This window comes from Artemia franciscana, unplaced genomic scaffold (assembly GCF_032884065.1).
Source record: "Artemia franciscana unplaced genomic scaffold, ASM3288406v1 Scaffold_6191, whole genome shotgun sequence".
Taxonomy (NCBI): domain Eukaryota; kingdom Metazoa; phylum Arthropoda; class Branchiopoda; order Anostraca; family Artemiidae; genus Artemia; species Artemia franciscana.
The window spans coordinates 1-18,427 of record NW_027066468.1 but is presented as its reverse complement, the minus strand read 5'-3'; the positions used below and the strand labels follow the sequence as shown (position 1 = coordinate 18,427).

Here is an 18,427-nt window from a genome sequence, read left to right as displayed (position 1 = left end):
ATTATTCATTCATATAAGAACTATTTTCAGGGGGTATATATACACAGCCTATAACATACCTCTTATCCCACATGGACATTTGTAACCACACTATATTTTCTGACGCACTTAATAGCCTATGGATGCTATCAAATATATCATCCCGGATCAATATCGCTATCCCCCCATAATGTCGACCATTACTCGATTTATTTCTCACTCTTTCAAAAACATTGTACCCTTCAACACTTAATGGGTTTTTCCCATCACTCCATGTCTCTACTAGTCCAACTATATCTTTCTTGTCATTATCAATACACGCTTCCTTCAACAGATTACTTAGTTTTGTCGCTGAAAACCCTTGTATATTCCAATGCACCATGCGTACTACCCTTTCACTAGAATTTTCACTATGGCCCCCCGTTTCCTATTCATCACCAGCAGTTACTATAGTCCCTTGACTCGGCTGTTCTCTTGACACGCTTTCACCATCACTTGCCCTCACCTCAAGACCACTGCCCTCAATTGGTGCTTCCTGGTTGAGCACTCCCACTAATCGTGACTTTCTGATAGGCTGATTTTGATCGTCACTTGGACTTATTATCCTAGCATGGTCGCGTTTGGCCCGTGGTTCAGGCCTCCCGGGCATCTTCAAAGCAACCGTATTTTTCGGTGTAATAAATGTCGTTGTGGTTCGAATATCCGTGTTTGGATCGTCCAATTCATTTTCATTGGCTGAAAAATATCCTTGCAAGCTACCTGTAGATTCTGACCTGCTACGCGTTGAAGTCTCATGGTCAAGGGACTGACGGCTCTGACCTTGAAGCTTTCCCAAAGCTATCGGGACCATATCTCTAACACTCGGACCTCTTACTTCAATTATTTTCTCATCCTCAAAATCATACGTCAAGATCTTGTCCTGTAAAATTAGCCTCACCCCCCTTAATTTAGCAGGCATATTTTTTGACCTAGCCTCCGCTAGCAGTGGTTTTAGCTTATCTCGAGCCATACGCTCTCTTTCCGTGTAATCAGGGGATATATTCAACTTATGACGGCTAAATAGCCCAGAGGATCTCAACACCAAATCTCTTAGAGGCTTGCTAATAAATTTAATGACAACCGGGGGCACGCCATTATTTTTAGAACGAAGGCGGAAAATATCCTTTATGTCTCGCCTCTCTAGATCCAAATTCGGGACAATTTCATTTAAGCATGACAAAATATCTGACGCTAGACTGGGTCCTCGATGTTTTGGGTCAAAATTGTATATAATCAAATTCATGTTCTTCAATTCTTTTTCAAGAAAATCTATCTTGGACTGGGTTTACCGCAAATCTTTATTAACAGTCGAGCAGCTTAATGCCAGTCCCGCTATCTCCGATTTAATTGCTCTGTTGGTTTCCTCTACCTTGCAAGAAAATTCCGAAAAAATCGTCATTAGGCCTTCAATTCCCTCAGCCAAAACCTCTATTTTATTTACTGAGGCTCTTAGACTTTGCATCTCCTTTATCAGTTGTTTTATACCTTCATCGCTCATCTTAGTGTATTAAATATTATGCCAAAATCTTACCTTCGATATGCCTTTCTTATTTACCCTCGTATCGGCCTTCGAGCTTTTCTCAAAAATTTTGTCTATAGTGGCCGACAAAAACCAGATAAATCCAACTATATCCAAAGGCAATCGTTGCGCAATGAACTAACTATCCAAAAAGTTGAAAACTGGCCAAACAATAAAACTAGTTTAGATCTATATAGGTCAAAGACTGGATCAATACTGTATATTTGAAGACGTTTGATACAGGAGGCCAATTTTGACTTTTACTTCGGATGTTATACTTGCTGAATTTCACAGATCAGCTGACCTTTGGGGTATGCCAGAGACTTACGATAAAGGCATTCAGATCCCAGACTTTTGGTGTTTTTAAGTGGTAGGTCTTGCAGCCGTATAGTAGTATCAACACCACTATTGAGTCAAATATCCGCAGTTATGTTTTCAGTGTATCTTGGTGCTACCGAGCTTTCGAGCTTCCTTGAAAAAAAATCTGTGGGGTCCAAGTTGTCAAAGGTTTTTGGAATAAGAATAAAAATAGCTGCAGCGGAGGATTCCTCAGTCTGTAAATACTCTAAGATAGTACCTAACATAAACACAAGATAATGTGTGGTGCTGCGTTCTGTTTTGAAACCAAACTGATTTGGATCAATATTTAACTTTTATATATTGGTAAGGAAAACAGCAAAGAAAACTTCCAAACGACTTAAAAGATTTTTTTTGTTTTAGAAATGGGCAAAAAGTCACCCAAGATCATTCGAGGAGTTTATTTTAGTGTGGGCGAAAATCAATAACATATTTATGTGTTTGAGGAAAGCACCAAAATTAGCTCAGATGTACTTTCGAGCACGCTCTTTAATATGGCTCGATTAAACACAAGGAAAATGTTTCCTCAGAAAGCCGCTAGGCGACTGGAAATCCATAATGGCGGACGAAAATACGATTTTGTCAAAATGAGAAGACATGGCCGTTCAAATAGGCTAGTGTGGGGAAGTTGAAGGCACATGTTCCGAATATGAGCTTAAAAATAACCTAAGTTGTACTATAGCGCCGTTAGGTGCCTCAAATTCAAAATAGCAGTTGAAAATATGAGTTTGTCAAAACAAAAGGATATGACCGATCAAATACGCCAGTGTGGGGTAATCGTAGCAGAAGTGTTGCTAGGTGCTTCAGATTCAAGATGGCGGTCTGAAAAATACTAGTTTTTTAAAACAAGAAGCAATGACTTCATATGGACGGATTAGGAGGAATCGATGGTTCAGATTCTGAAAACGCACGTGTATGCACCTACGTTAATTGTCCCGTTGATCCACTTGGGGTCTAAAATTAATTGACCCGTTGATCTGAATGCGGGTCTAAAATCGAAGATGTCAGAGGAAAATGTCAGTTTTCCAAATCGCGCAAAGTTCATGATCCCAAAATAACAGACTAGAGTGGAGTAATTAAAGCAGCAGTTTTAAATATCGTTCTGTCATTCCGACATACGGCTGATTGCAGTATAATTTGTACAGTAAAAATTGCCTAGGTATGTGACAAGATGTGTCCAATTTATGGCCCTTGTTTATGTTTGCTAAACCAAAATCAGTTAAATACTTGTTAACTCTTCATCTCTTTATTTATTGTAAATGAATCAGTAGAAGCTAAGCGGATGGATTAAAGCATTTGAGAATTATAATTTTATCAGGAACACAAAGAGATCAATCGAGTCTTCTGTTAAAAAGAACAATCAAATATTCAACGATTACCGGACTTTGATTTGCACCAGCACAGAGGGCTACAGTAAAGATCAAATTTCCTGATGCACCCCCTTCTTTCACACCCTGTTTTTGCAACGACAACGCACTCTCGCGACAGACTTTTGATGCTGGCGGAAGAGAACCTAACCAATTGGGAAGTCACTATCCATCGGTGCCTCTGACCCAGCCAAAGTCGGAAAACTAGGAAGGGTGGGTATTGATTTCAGGCTGGGACTCCACACATGACCTGACTGTAGTGCAGCTCAAAAGATATGTTATAAAAGCGAAGCGCTAGCTGGAGGAAGTATCTGCATGTTCTTGGTCTTTTGTCGTGGAAATGTTTCTTTCCTAAATTCAATCAGGTCGTCGTAGTCTTGTTTTACGTCGTATGTCTTCATGACAAAGTGTTCAAGGTCATGTACTTGCAGTTCTGTTACTTGGGAAGGCTGGTTTGTCACTTGAAGGAAAGTCTCCGTCAGTCCTGGCATATTTTGCCATGTCGCAAAGAACTGCCTCTTTGAGTGGTGGATAAAAGAAAAAACAGTATTATATCCTGTAGACGCAAGGAAGGGCGAAAGTACCTGTGATTTCGTCGGCCAGAGCGATCGAACTATTTCGTGAATGGGAACGTACTTTAGGTTGGTACCGACACAAAGCATAGTAAATAGTTCGGAGACTCCAATGTGATCAAAGCAGGAGGTCGCAATCACAATCACGTCTGTGTCCAGTATGAGAATCGACACATGTCCTTGTAAGACTTCGTCACAAGCGTGAAGCAAAAGGCGGGTGTCAGCCTCTTCGTGCGAACATAACTGGATGAGCTGGTTAGCTATGTACATGTTTCCAGTAGTGCCATATGCTCGTTTTAACTTTGGAGACCTTTTCATGACAGCATGGGACAGCAGGTTAAACATGTCTCGCAAAACTCACTAGAAGTAACACACGGTAACAGTAGATGGCGCTGTCTATTAAACTAATACCCAGGAACTACTTACCGATAGAAGCAACAACAATATGTTTCGTTAATCCCAGAGTAATATCTTGCATACATCATTTTCAATCACTTATTCCCTTTTCTAATTGGCTTACAAGAAATAGAAAAACACTTACCCTCCAAGAAGCACGGCAAAAGCTACGTTATTTATAGTAGCATGAAACTACCCCGCTAGATGACAGGTTGAATGAAAGCAGTCAACATGAAGGCAAACTGAAGCCGTTTGCAATGTGTCATGTTCGAACTAACGAGCGTTTTTTTTATTATCTTGTAAATATCAGGTTTTTCATGTAAACTAAATGTTTTTTTTTTTTGTTAGTTTAGCATCGAAACGCTTCTTTTCTTATCGTTATTCATAATAATAGACGGAATTCCACATATTATTACTTTAGTCCACTTTTACTTTCATATACTAGTGCCATCGATTACCCAATACTAGCCTATTTGAGCGGTCATGCCTTCTCATTTTAACAAACTCGTGTTTTACGTCCACCATTTTGAATTTTAGGCACCTAGCGACACTACGGTACAACTTAGGCCATTCTTAAGCTCATATTCAATACCTTAACCATCAATTATCCATACTAGCCAATTTGAACGGCCATGTCTTCTCATTTTCACAAACTCGTATTTTCGTCCGCCATCTTGGATTTCAAGCCACGTAGCGGCGTTCTGAGGAAAACTTTCGCTTGCATAATCGAGCCCTATCCTAGAAAATGCTCGAAAGTACATTTCAGCCAATTCTGGTGCTTTCATCCAACATGGAAGTTTCTGGTGTTTTTTTTATGCTTTTCGCCCGCGCTATTTTAGAAATCAGAGAAATACAAGAAGGTTTAAAAATACGCGGAACTTAGTAAATATGGGACTTCTTTGGTCAATTTCACTGGGATCACAAGGATATAGCTAGATTTCCTATATTAAAAGCTTGGAAGGATAAGAATATAATTCTGTGAGCTAAAATTAAATATTGAAAGCCATATTGTCAGGGGCGTAGCTACATTATTTTATTGGGGGGGGGAGGGCAAAAGGAGATGCTACCGAAGTAGGTGCTATTCAAGCGGATAGTGAAGAAAAGTAACTAATTAACAAACACGCTACTTGGTTAACTTAAAAACATTATGCAATACATTATATAACAGTAAACACACAACAATCATAAATATAAGTACTGCTGCTCGGCTTTTACTTAAATTGTCAACAATGAGCTACTGCAGATGACAGTATTATACCATAAACAGGGTTTCGGGTGGGTGAAGGTGAATGTCGTATAAACTCGAGTTTTTTCAGCCAGATTCACCACTAATGCTGCAGTACATATCCCCCACCCACTTCTCCCAACCCCCACACCTAGCACAGGATGCTCAACCTCATAATTGAACCAAGCTCTAATCTAACAGGCTCGTGTACCCCGAAAACCAAGTTGTCTCCGAATTGGCTGTCATAAGCAAATTTTTGAACGAAATTGGAACTTACTGGGAGGGAATAAAGAGTGAAACTTTGAATTGTTTTTGGTGGAGAAGGAGCGTCCGTGGCTGTGTTGGCTTCAGGCAGCTTAGCCCTGCAGTGAATTGTTGGTAGTTGCAATATCACTAAGATTTACAAGTTTCTCCTGAACGTGGTCAATGTCTACTACTGAAATATTGTCCACTGTGTCGTAATGAGGAAGCAAGGAACGTGGAAGATTGCTTCGACATATGAATGACCATTTTTTGCAGAGTCAGAGTAAATAGAGTAAAGTTTTGCAGAGTAGGTAGAATGAATAAATTCAGTAGCCGAGTAAGCATGTAGAAGCAGAGATTTACCAACTTCTCCACCCCAAAATGTTTAAAATATACTGTGGAATTTAGGCTCCAAGTCAATACGTCTGCCGATTTCTGGTCGTAATTTTTAAAGGCTTTAAGTTTGTTGTGCAGCGCGTGAACTAGGATAAAGGACTAAGCAATTATTATTACTTATAGCCAGAGGGGGAGGGCTTTCGGGAATACATAAGGTTGCTGCAATCCATGAGCATAAACTACTACTACTACAAACAACTCACCGTAGGACTAAGCCAGCTCCGGCCAACACAGCTACACATGCTACTTCCTCTACCATGTCATTTTGCTTAATTGAAAGCAGGTTTGCTTGTTTTGCCTTTAAACTCTGCGGTCTGGTTCTCAGCCAGTATCGGTACGTTAAAAGCATCAAAATTGGAGTCAAGATGTTGCAATGATACTTGAAACCCTTGGATATTATTTATGGGTCAACACTACAGAAATTACGTCCAACCTCTTGCAAAATTTCTACGTCTTACAAATTTTTACTTAAATGCTTCATTTGGGATTAAATGAAAAACGAGTTTCTCCGACTTAAAGTAAGGAGGAACATTAAAACTCAAGACGAAAAGAAATTATGCCGTATATGAGTGGCGCTGCTCCTTTCTCAACCTCACCCTATACGTATAGTCTTGAATTTCTTCAAAAATACCTCCTTCATTCCTTCTTTAAAAGTCCTTCCTAGTAATTGTGACAAAAACTCAAACTTTACCGTAAAGAGCGAGGGTTAAGGAAGGCGCAGCCCCCTCATAGGTTGAGGATGGGGCCACCCCATCATGTACGAAATTATTTTGTATTTTTTAGTTTTAATGTGGCTCCTTTTTTCAAATGAAACGTTTTTTTTTATTTCATTTCTGACCCTTTTTCAAATCATGCCAGGATATCCCCTTTATCCCCCCGTGAAAGTTTCCCCTTTAAAATTTCATCAGAAAATTCCTCCCCGTAAATTCCCCCGTGGAAGATCCCTACCATAAAATTGCCCCCCATAAAATATTCGTATATTTCCCAATAATAAATACTACAGGTTTAAGAAAAAGAATTAATTACGCGTAAAAAGGTTTCATGTCTATAATTAAGAATTAGTAAAAAAATAAAAAAAGAAGGTTAGTTAAGAATTAATTTTGCGAAAAATGCCTGTATTGGCTTACGGGTAACCATCCCTCAACCACTTTGCAACACTACTATAGCGGTAACAAATGAATTTTTATTGGGTATTGTGTCTTTTACTTCTTTTTTTGGCAAATTCGACTAAAACCTATTTCAGAGCAAAACTGATGTAAAAGGCACATCTTAATGTTGAAATAGCTTCTTCATTTACAATTGCCTATAGCTTATATCTATCATGAGTGTTGTTGCAGGCTATAGAAATCCAAGAAATTATTCCAAAAAATCAAGGCAGCTCAACGTAAAACTATGTCATGTATCGGTCGCAGCCCCTGTTGAAAGCAAGAACAAAAGACCAGGAGCACCGGGTGTAATTTTGATGAGCGAAAAACGGAATATTTTTGTTTTTTAACATTTACAATATTCTAAAAGGTAATAATACTAAAAGCTAATTCCTTTTTAGATATATAAAAGGTAAACATAAAAACAATAAAAGCACAAATTAAACTAAAAATCTACCTTTTCTGTTAGTCCTGCAGCAAAATAAATTGGTACTTTGAGATCCATCCTTTCCCATTAAGTCTCTAGTAAAATGCACAATTCCTGAGCTCTGCCAAGGGCAAAAACAGGGATTAGAACCTTTCCACCATTATTGACACACTCGTGAACTTTCTTCAAAAAATCTCGCTCTCTGAAAGCAATTAGTTTTTTTTTAATCAAAAAAGTTACAATTCTCATATCAGCTTCAAATGACGATTCTTCCTCACTTGAATTTTTTTTATATATAGCTTTTTTTTCGGTTTTATAGGCTAGAGTTGGTTTTTTACTAGGTTAGGGTGGATGATACCATGATAAAAGTGACCTTCAATAATCAAGTTTTTTTAACAGCAAAAGATTTATCTTATTCTCATGAACTGCAGGTGTGTTCATGTCTGTTTGGTAGCGAGAAAACGGCACTAAACCGGAAGGTAAAACTTTCCCAGGCTTAAATTTGCTTAAATTATATATATGATTCCCTGGAAACAGTGTTAGCGAAAAGATGAAAAATTTTGAAAGCTCTGAGAATTCAGGGTAGTACGGAAGGTATATATATATACTTTTTGTATTAACACTTTGGTATGAAAAGACATTAAATTGCACAAAAAACAAAACTGTTAATTACTAAAATATGTGTCTATATTTTAGCAAGGGATTACAACAATTCAAAAACCTTAAAAGAGAAAAAACAAAAAGTTTGAAGCTTAGTAGAAAAACATCATTACCAAATTTGTTTTGTTATACGTAAGCAATGTCTTTTCGAAATGAAAAAAAGTTTTTTTTTTTTAGTTCAGTTTAAAATCGCTGAAGTTATTATATAAACTGTAAAAATATTTACGGTGCCTGAGAAATATAAAATCAAGTCGCTAAGTGATTAAGCTTACTGGTTTGAACTCAACCAGTTATATCATGTCAGTAGGAAGGCCCAATAAACGAAAACTTGCAATTATTACAAATGATTATTCTCTATTTTGACAAGGGATTTAAATATTATGAAAAGACAGCAAATTGTCTGCGAACTTGCTTTAATTATTAAATATTTTTGCTAAGACAGCAAACTGTCTTCGGTTAGAAGACAAGCAGCAATGAGAATCCAGATAAAGAGGCCTGCCACATGCCGAGTACCGGGGCCCGGCGGCAAAGCTGCTGGGGTCCCGGTATTACATAAATATGTAAATAACCTTGAATTAAGTTTAATTTACTAGATCCAGATTTTAATGAAAATCCAAAAATGGGAACAAAGAAAGTAAACAAAACTGAAAAGCAAAACCGAATCTACAAGAAAAAAGAAATAAAAGTATGAAATATCCCTTGCTTTCTGTCGAAAAAAGTAAGTATTTTACCCTTAACCTGAAAAAAATAAAACTTCAATAGAACTGGTCACTTTTTCCCAAATTGAATTTTTTAATACGAATGAAAGGTTTTGAAATAGCAAAAATAAGCTGCTACTTTAGCCCTGAATATTTTCTGTAAGTAGTTTAAAAAAAAAATTGTAGCTAAAGGTAACCTTACCCCTTTTCAGCATTCTTTGGCAAAGATTAGAACAATTCGGCGCAGGAAAAGAAGCACTTGCATTCGCAAGACGTTCGACCGATAACACTTTTTAGAGAAAAGTCTCCGTGATTATGCTGTCTATATAAAGACTAGGTGGAAAGCTAATGAATAATATTTTTTAGAATTATTAAAAAGCAAAAAAACCTCCGGTGTCTTACAGAATAACGATAAGACCATCAATAAGTTTTCATTTACTTTTTTAACACGATTCATTTTGAGGTACATGTTTTGTGAAAAGGGCTAAAATTTATTTAAAAAAAAAAAAAAAAAATATCTGTAAAAAAAAGATAATTTCTTTAGATACCCGAAGCATCTGTATTTTGCAATGGCAGATTTAAGGTTTTCGTTCGGAGGTTTTTTTTTTTGGGGGGGGGGTTTACAAAAAAACCTTACAAAACATATCAGAAATTGGTTAATTTGAAATTGTTTTACTGTTTTACAGGCTTGAAAAAAATGGGGGGGGGGTGTTCAAACCCGGTAATTAATCCCTGGATATGGCCTAGGTGTGTTGCTAGACAAATGACCAATGAAGTTTATCGTGGAAAATCCTTAGCTATTTTGCTATTTACATGGAGGGAAGGTGAGAAACTATTAAAGCACATTTTTTAGATGTTCTGAAAAGTAAGACATAGGCCCGCAAGTCATTTCAATGGACAATTGAAAGTGCCAAGGACACCAAGACAAAAACATTTTACCCCTTGAGCCCATCTTCGGTCTATTCGTACCAGTGCTGTCACTTACTTGAAGTACTTTTACTTGAAGTACTACTTAAGTAAAATTTTCCATTACTTGTACTTGTACTTAAGTAAAAACTCTAGGGTGTACTTATTACTTGATATTTAAGTAAGATTACGAAATACTTATTACTTAAGATACTTTTAATGTACTTGTTTTTCAAATACTTTTCAAATACTTTTGTGTGCGTGTGCTTTGGCAATGTACAAAAAAACATTGCGTAATAGAGACATATATTATCAAAAACCGTAACAAGTTGCTGAGAACACATGGTGGTGAATAAACCGAATTCCCGACAGCATGTTTAAAGAAGAAGCAGGACCTTTCATGTCATAAGCGTCTTTAATCTCAAACTAACTGAAAAGTCAGCATGGCCAAACAGCTTCCATTTATACTCCAAGGGAGGTACTTTACTGTGAAGGGGGAAATTGACCAAGAGGGGTCTGTGAATGCATCCTGCAAGTTTTGCCCCAACAAAACTGTAAAGGGACACATACATGCAACGACCAACTTCCACAAGCATTTGAAGGTAAATAACTCCTATTTGCTGCCTATTTGTATTTATGTCATGTGTTTTTTTTCTTTAGTGTCATAGTTAGCCTTATTCCATCAATTAATGGGCCACTCCATCACTCCAGAGACTGATGGCCCATTGGTAAATGTCAACTTTCGTTCCAAGTGCTCTAAAGTGTGTATTACTGCATATAGCAAGATTCTCATTTTGTTTCTTTGTCATTATTAGAGAAGCGCATCCGTTTTTTTGCTTTCTAAAATCCCCCTCCAACGAAACTAAAAATACGTAAAGTAGGCTTGCGGTAAATTTATGGCAGTTCATATAGGGTAAGAAGACCAGTACTGGGACACTTAAATCACTCTGCCTATTTTGGACAGAATCTTTGGTTGGATTGCAGCATGTCCAATACTGGGACAAAAGACAACAGGTTTTTTGGAAGCAACCCAGAAAAATGTATACATTGGGTGTCCAAGATTAATTCTTTTGTCCCAGTAATGGACATGTTGTAATCCAATCAAAGCTTCTGTCCCAGAATAGGCAGAGTGATCAAAGTGTCCCAGTACCAGTTGTCTTACCCTAACTGACTTACGATGATTAAGATGATTAAGGCAGAGTGATCAAAGTGTCCCAGTACCAGTTGTCTTACCCTAACTGACTTACAATTGATTAAGATGGAAACATCAAAATTTTGCCGAGCAACTAAGCGATTTATGCAGCAATTTTTGAACACAACAGCAATGGAAGACGCAATTAGTGCTAAAAATAATTTGATTAAGAAGCTGATTGTTGCTGTTCGGTTCAGAATATTCACAAACAAAGGGTAGTACCACTCTATGCCTTTTTTATGCTCTTTACAAATATAATAATTGCTTCTACCATACATTCAAACTGAAGCACTTTTTGAGCTCTTAAAAATGACAAATTTTCAAAAAATATATGACAGTTCATGTAAATGACTTACCAATAAAATGAACATACCACTCGATGCCTTTTTTTATGGCACTTGGTATTAACCAAGTGACATATAGCAATTGCAGAGTTGGTCAGTCTATCTGTCAGTCTGTCTGTCGGTCCCGGTTTTGGTACTTTAGGCACTTCCAGGTAAGTTAGGACAATGAAATTTGGCAGGCATATCAGGGACCGGACCAGATTAAATTAGAAATAGTCTTTTTCCGGTATTGACCATCTGGGGGGGGGGGAGTAGGGGGCCTGTTAATTCAGAAAAAATAGAAAAATAGAAGTATTTTTAACTTACGAACGGTTGATCAAATCTTAATGAAAGTTGATGTTTGGAAGGATATCGTGTCTCGGAGCTGTTATTTTAAATCCCGACCGGATCTGGTGACATTGGGGTTGGGGGGTTGGGAGGGGGAATCTGAAATCTTGGAAAACACTTAGAGTGAAGGGATTGGGATGAAAATTGGTGGGAAAAATAAGCACAAGTCCTAATACATGATTGAATAACCAGAATGGATCCGCTCTTTTTGGGGTAGTTGGGGGGGGGGTTATATAAGTTATATAAAGTTATATAAGGTTATATAAAGTTATATAAAGTTATATAAGTTATATATATATATATAAGTTATATGAAGTTATATAAGGCGCTTGTACGTCCACGCCTGGAGGTTGGAATGTCATTGGCAGCCCCTTTCTTCAAAAAAGATAGGAAGTTGCTTGAGGATGTCCAGCGTCGTGCCACTAAGATGGTTACCAACATGAATAAATTTCCATACGAAGAAAGACTACGTCGTTTGAAGCTGCCAACGCTGACATACCGACGGAAAAGGGGTGACATTATTTTAACCAAAAAAATCCTCTCTAAAAATACCCTTCCCGGTCTCTTTGCACAGCCCTTGCATTCTGGTACTAGAGGACATTCTTTGAAGCTCTCCATGCAGCGTTCCACGAGTAGACATAGAAGCCACTTCTTCAGCCAAAGAATCATCAATATGTGGAACCAGCTCTCTGAAGAAACAGTTTCTGCTACTTCAATTGACATGTTCGAGTCCCACCTTGATAGGGAATGGCTCTGCCAGGAGTTCCTTTACAATTGGGAAGCTGCAGAGTCCTCCACAAGAGTCTAATCTAACAGCCACAATCTACACCAAACGAATTCTTTTTTTTCTCATGGAGCATCACAAGGATGGATAATCCTTATATCGCTCCAAGCGGCGATTTAAGGTAATTTTTAAGGTAATCACTTGCTGTGCAATGTTGACCATTGGTCAGCATACAATTTTTTTCTTTTTTAAGTAGGCCTAACTTCTCGCTACATTGGAAAATAGGGTCAAAACTAGTAGGCTATGCAATTATGCAAAATAATGTGAAACTCAAACCCTCATGTATTGCTATCAAAATAGGAATTGAGAAGAATTGTATACATCAATGCATAACAAAAAATCTAAGCTATGCATCAATATGGTTGTTAGGTACTCGTGTGTATTATTCAGAACACACTCAATTAGTAAAGTTAGTTTCTTTTGCGAAACAAACTATGATGCAATTACATTTAAATTAATATTTATATATAGAGGTGGTTAGGCTAGGTATTTGATATAATGCACGTATAATGCAAAGAATTGGGACAAAACTTAAGATTTAGTATAAAAGGCAAGGTATTAGCAAGGGGACACACCCCCTCATATACATAATAAAAAAATATAAGAGTATAAAAGTTTGTTATGTAAGTTAATTCTTAAATTATGTATATTTTTTACTAATAAAAACGTTTGTTAAAAATTAAAAGTTCTAGTTGCCTTTTAAGTAGCCAAAAAATTGGAGGGCAACTAGGCCTCCTTCCCCACCCCTTATTTCTCAAAATTGTCTGATCAAAACTAAGAGAAAGCCGTTTAGCCAAAAAAAAAATAATATGCAAATTTCATTTTAATAATTTATGTGCGGAGAGCCAAAATCAAAAATGCATTAATTCAAAAATGTTCAGAAATTAAATAAAAAAAACTAGTTTTTTAAACTGAAAGTAAGGAGCAATATTAAAACTTAAAACAAACAGAAATTACTCTGTATATGAAATGGGTTGTCCCCTCTGCAATTCCTTGCTCTTTATGCTAAAGTTTGATTCTTTGCCACAATTCTACTTTTTAAAACAATTAAAAACTTTAGCGTAAAGAGTGAGGGATTGCAGAGGGGACAACCCATTTCATATACGGAGTAATTTCTGTTCATTTTAAGTTTTAATATTGCTCCTTACTTTCAGTTTAAAAAACTAGTTTTTTTTTATTTAATCTTTGTTTAGGGATTAAGCATAGGGAATCATGTTTGAGGAGTTAGCTTGGTAAGAGTTGATTTATGGGTGTTTCTGAATTCATAAAGTGTTTGAAAGTTTGTTTGCTTGTTTAAGTTGTTTGCAAGTTTGTTTGCTTTTTTAAGTTGTTTGGAATTAGGTGCTTGTATAAAGTTGCATGTGTTTGCTATGGCCTGCCGGCTTTTTTGCAAATAAATCTTATCTATGACATTTTGCCTTTTTTTTTATCAAATCAATATAATACAGAATTTGTAGAACAGACAGAGAAGTTGAACAAATAGGCAGAACAATAAATGTGTTTTTATTCCCTTTACTGCCTGTGTCAATAGAAAAGCCAGGGATTTACTGTTTTCATTCCCTGGAAATTAGTCTTATACCTGGTTCCAAAAGTGAGATTGAATTTGTCAAAGCTTGGAGGTTTATTCCTCCTGTCTGTTTAAAGAAAACAGATGCATAATTGAAGTTTTGTTCATTTCTATCTTACATTTCATGGGCATCCATGGTATTTCTTCCTTTATTAATCTGTCTTGTTTCTTTTCTGTAGGATTTTTTTTTGTCTCATTTTTAGTAAGATACAAATTTTTATTTACAAATTACTTATGCTAGAAGCACATTTTCAAGACTTTGACCTAACTTAGGATCCCTTGTTCTAAAGGCATGATTGAATTTCTTGAAGCTAGAAATTACTTTTGTGGCAAATTCAATGGTAAATATTTAGTTCACCATTTTTGCAACTTAATAGTGGTAAAATAGGTAAGATTGTAAATTTTTAGTGACTGCAATATATTTCACCCATTGCTAATTGCAGTAGAAAGGAAAGTCACTGGTAAGGACCCCCAAAGAATTATTTCAGATTATTTTAAAAAGGCTTTACTACCCATAAAGCTGGCATAAGGTTTACTTATGCCAGTATTTCTGATGAGGTCGCAGCTTTGTTGGAGATATTCCACTAGTTGTCGCCGGTATGGTCCTCTTGGAAGGAAATATACCGCGGCATATATCAGTGACGACACTTGACGAGGTAGGCCTTTTGGTCGTGCCCACAGCCCTGAATCTTCGATGTCATGGGTCTTTGGCACTGCGACATCCAGGATCGTGTGAGGTATGGTTTCTTTGCAGTAGAAACCGACACCGCCACCGTGCGTCATATGCTCACCTGATGCGCTGCAGCGTGGGGAAATGTAACAGGAGTACCAGTCGACAATGGCCAAAGCAGAAGACAAAATCCATGTTTCTGTCAGGCACATGACGTCAATGTCGCGTTTCCTTAAGAAAACTTCCATATCTTCTGTCTTATTGTTGAGAGATCGAAAATTCGACAGAGCTATTGTTGGAAAGCGGTAAGTTTGGGTTGGCTTCATATTAAAACCTGTTTTCTTTTTCCCTCTTTCCAGGTTGCAGGAAGAAGAATCACGAGTCTCTAGCCTTAGACCTTGAGTATTTATAGAGGTGGAGGTGGTGATGATGCATTTTGGATTTGTTTTGATTTGCTGTGGCCAAGGAAGTCGCTTTGCGGGTAGAAGGTTATGTGAGAGAGTCGATTTGGTTTGGGATTTACCTGTTTTCCTCCCTTTTTGCAGGTCGTCGTGGCGATTGTCAGATGGGTTCCACAGGTTGCAGAACGCTGGGCTGGAGCTTTGTTGGTCTTGCTCCCCATTTGACAGATTAGATGGTGGAAGTATATTTCTGTAGAATTAGCACCAAGAAGGCAACAGCTCAGATAACGGTGGGTTGCGGATTCCTGGCCCTGTCCTAGTTATTGTTTCTAGAGTTGATGGTGGGAGTGTCAGGCGGTGGTAGTCAAGTAACATATTATTCACTGTTTTGTCTATGGTTCTTTGTTGCTATTGTTGTGTAAACTTTATAAATATTAAGTAAGAATTTCGTGTGATAGTGAAAATTATCTGAATAATGTTTCAAAAGATATTAAATGTTTAACAGAAGCGTAAATTACTATGGGCCAGGGGGGGGGGCAACTGACTCCTCCAGCCCTAGTTTGCTCTCTCCTCCCACCTGAAATTTATTTTCTACTAATAATCTTGTAATAACTAAGGCCTGTATAATTCATACATCCAGAGAAACAGGTTAGTTTTCTTTAGTATATCCTTGCCATTATGGTGTTATTCCAAAGCTTAGAAAAATGTCAAGTGTCACCCAATACGAGATGACACTGATATCCTAAAGACTTAACCGCGTTAGCTACTTGTCCCACCACACATACTCCGTAATTTACTGGTAAAACTAACTGAAGTTTAGAATCAATAAGCATGCAACGTAATGCTTCAAAAGATATTACATGTGATGTGAAAAATTGGCCCCAACTTTGCCCCCCATCTCTCCCCCAACATTTTGAAAAATTACAACTCTGATGATTGAGATCTAATGAAAAACCTGGATCTCAGTTATCAGCGTTCTCATATTCAATTATTTTATTCTTCATGTTCTAGAAATAGAAAAACGGGTTATTATATACATTGTCCCGAACTGCTTTATCTTTTGTCTACGAATCAATCGGTTTTAATGTTCTGCAGCCAAAGTTTAGTGGCATTGCGTAGTTTTAAAGAGCCTATTTTGCATTGTAATTTCTAGGTTGTTAAGGGCACCATTTTGTTGGTATTTTTTCAACCGCTGAAAAAAAGGTCAAAGCTGACCTCACACCAAGTTTTCTATTCCTCTTGGGGTTTATTTCAATTTCTTGTTCCACAGTCAAAACTAAAAACAAAATGAATTAAAAAAAGAAAAAAGTTTTCACATTAAATGCAACTATAATATTTCGTCATTTTTGTAATAAAAGTAAAATTAAACCAAGCTACCTTTAGATACTAGATATTTTGGGGTCGTGAGAAACCAGTAAGCTCCATACCTCGAAATCCATATCCACCCCGTTGATGTTACCATCCTCAACAGGTCTCATAACCCCAGCATGCAAAAGCATAGTGTAGAAATTAATAATAGGCTGTCGAATTTCCAGTTGCACAAGGGAACGTCTTTGATAATTTACTTCGTCCAATTCAATCAACAGCCAATTCACAAGCATTTGACCTAAAATGATGATTAGTATGAAAAAAATCTAACAGTTTACGCATATTGTCAAATAATTACCCTGTCAAAAGAGGGAACGAATTTTTTTCAAAGTTTTTTGTTTCGGAAAAAAACTAAATTAGATGATAGAATTTAAACTTGTAAATTTGAACCTGCTATGCATTGAGTGGAAAATCAATAATTTGTAATTTCAGATCCTGATTTGAAGAGCAGCCAACTTTAAACTACTTTACTTTAAATCCCCAAACTTTAAAAAGTTTACTTGACTAGTAAAACCCCCAGTTATTTTGGGGTTTTCCATAATTTTATAACGTATCCGAAGAAATAAGCCGTTGGGAGGTGTAAAGAGCAAGAGTTATAACTTATGTAGAATAACACATCTATCATAAATAAGAGTAATATATTGAAATCTTATTAGTTGTGGTGAAAAATATTATAGCAAACATATTGCATTATATTTTTTCGTTTTAATGCAAATTAGGACATTATGTAATGGTCCCAACAGTGGATGCATCAACGCCATCTATTTCAAAACAAAGGCAACTTCAAGGTTTACCTTTGAAATTGGACTGTATATGAATAGACACTCTACATCAGCAAATGGATTAGAAATGGAGTTATTGAAAAACATACATTAAATATAATTTTCTGAATGAAAACAGAAGTTATTGAAAAAGAAAATTGGACTTGATGCTTTTCATAATAAGATTTGTAATATAACTAGATAGGTTAAATCGATAAAAGATTGATGACTGAAGTCGGTTGGGAGTAAGGGGGGTGGGCTATATCCTCTGGGAATTGTTTAATGGTTTTACTTTTTACTTCTAATATATAATCGATGCTCGATTAATTCTACAAATTCTCTTCTTTGCAACTGAAATACCTAATAAGCACGAATAACTTCCCATTCTATAGAGGTTTCAAGCTCTTATCTGCAAAAATGTACAATTTTTAATTTTTTACCAGAAGAAAGATCACAGATGTGATTTTTCTCAGGGATGATCGTACCGAACGAATAGTCCTAAAACATCAGGAGAGGATCAAAATTTTGAGATATCCATTTGTTCAGCATAGCTTTAAGGTTACAAAACTACATGCACATATAAGCGATATCAGCCTATACTCTTTCTATGGTTATCAGTTTTAATAAGCAGTACTAGGAGACCAAACTTCAATTTGTGAGAGGAATTTCAGACATAAAATGACATTCAGTGTACCCCTCCCCCCCCCTCCGAAAATATATACCCCGAACACCCTGAAACACAAAAGAAAACTTTTGTGCAATTTTATCAGATTTCCATTTAAGAAATGGAAAAAGAACCCTAAAGTACAGTGTAATTACTGGGACACCAGGAAAAATTTTCAAAATGATCTTTTTTTAAATTTTCATGGATAAAATTTGTCCCGCCCTTCACAAATTTTGATAGGCATCAGTCTCATTGTTTCTTTAAAAAATAAGATTTAAAGGAAATATTTTTCTCCCAATATATTTCTGTTCATTACTGACAATTTACTAAAAAAATGCTTCCACAAAATAAGTTTTTTAAGGAAAAGTAAAGAATTCCGTTAAACTAAAAATAAGCATAATTACAATCAAATAATCTACC

The 18,427-nt window shown here is 36.6% G+C and overlaps 1 long non-coding RNA gene across 2 annotated transcripts; it reads right to left on the bottom strand.

Moving 5' to 3' along the window:
• Positions 1-4,578: 4,578 nt before the first annotated feature.
• Positions 4,579-17,143, bottom strand: LOC136043460 (uncharacterized). Of its 2 annotated transcripts, none has more exons than XR_010621621.1 (3): positions 16,592-17,143; positions 7,696-7,867; positions 4,579-4,967 (listed from the first exon to the last, which is right to left on the bottom strand). It is a non-coding gene; the product is annotated as an uncharacterized LOC136043460 (long non-coding RNA). The 2 variants fall into 2 exon arrangements; XR_010621620.1 differs by having other exon boundaries at positions 16,642-17,139.
• Between the last annotated feature and the right edge of the window lie 1,284 nt (positions 17,144-18,427).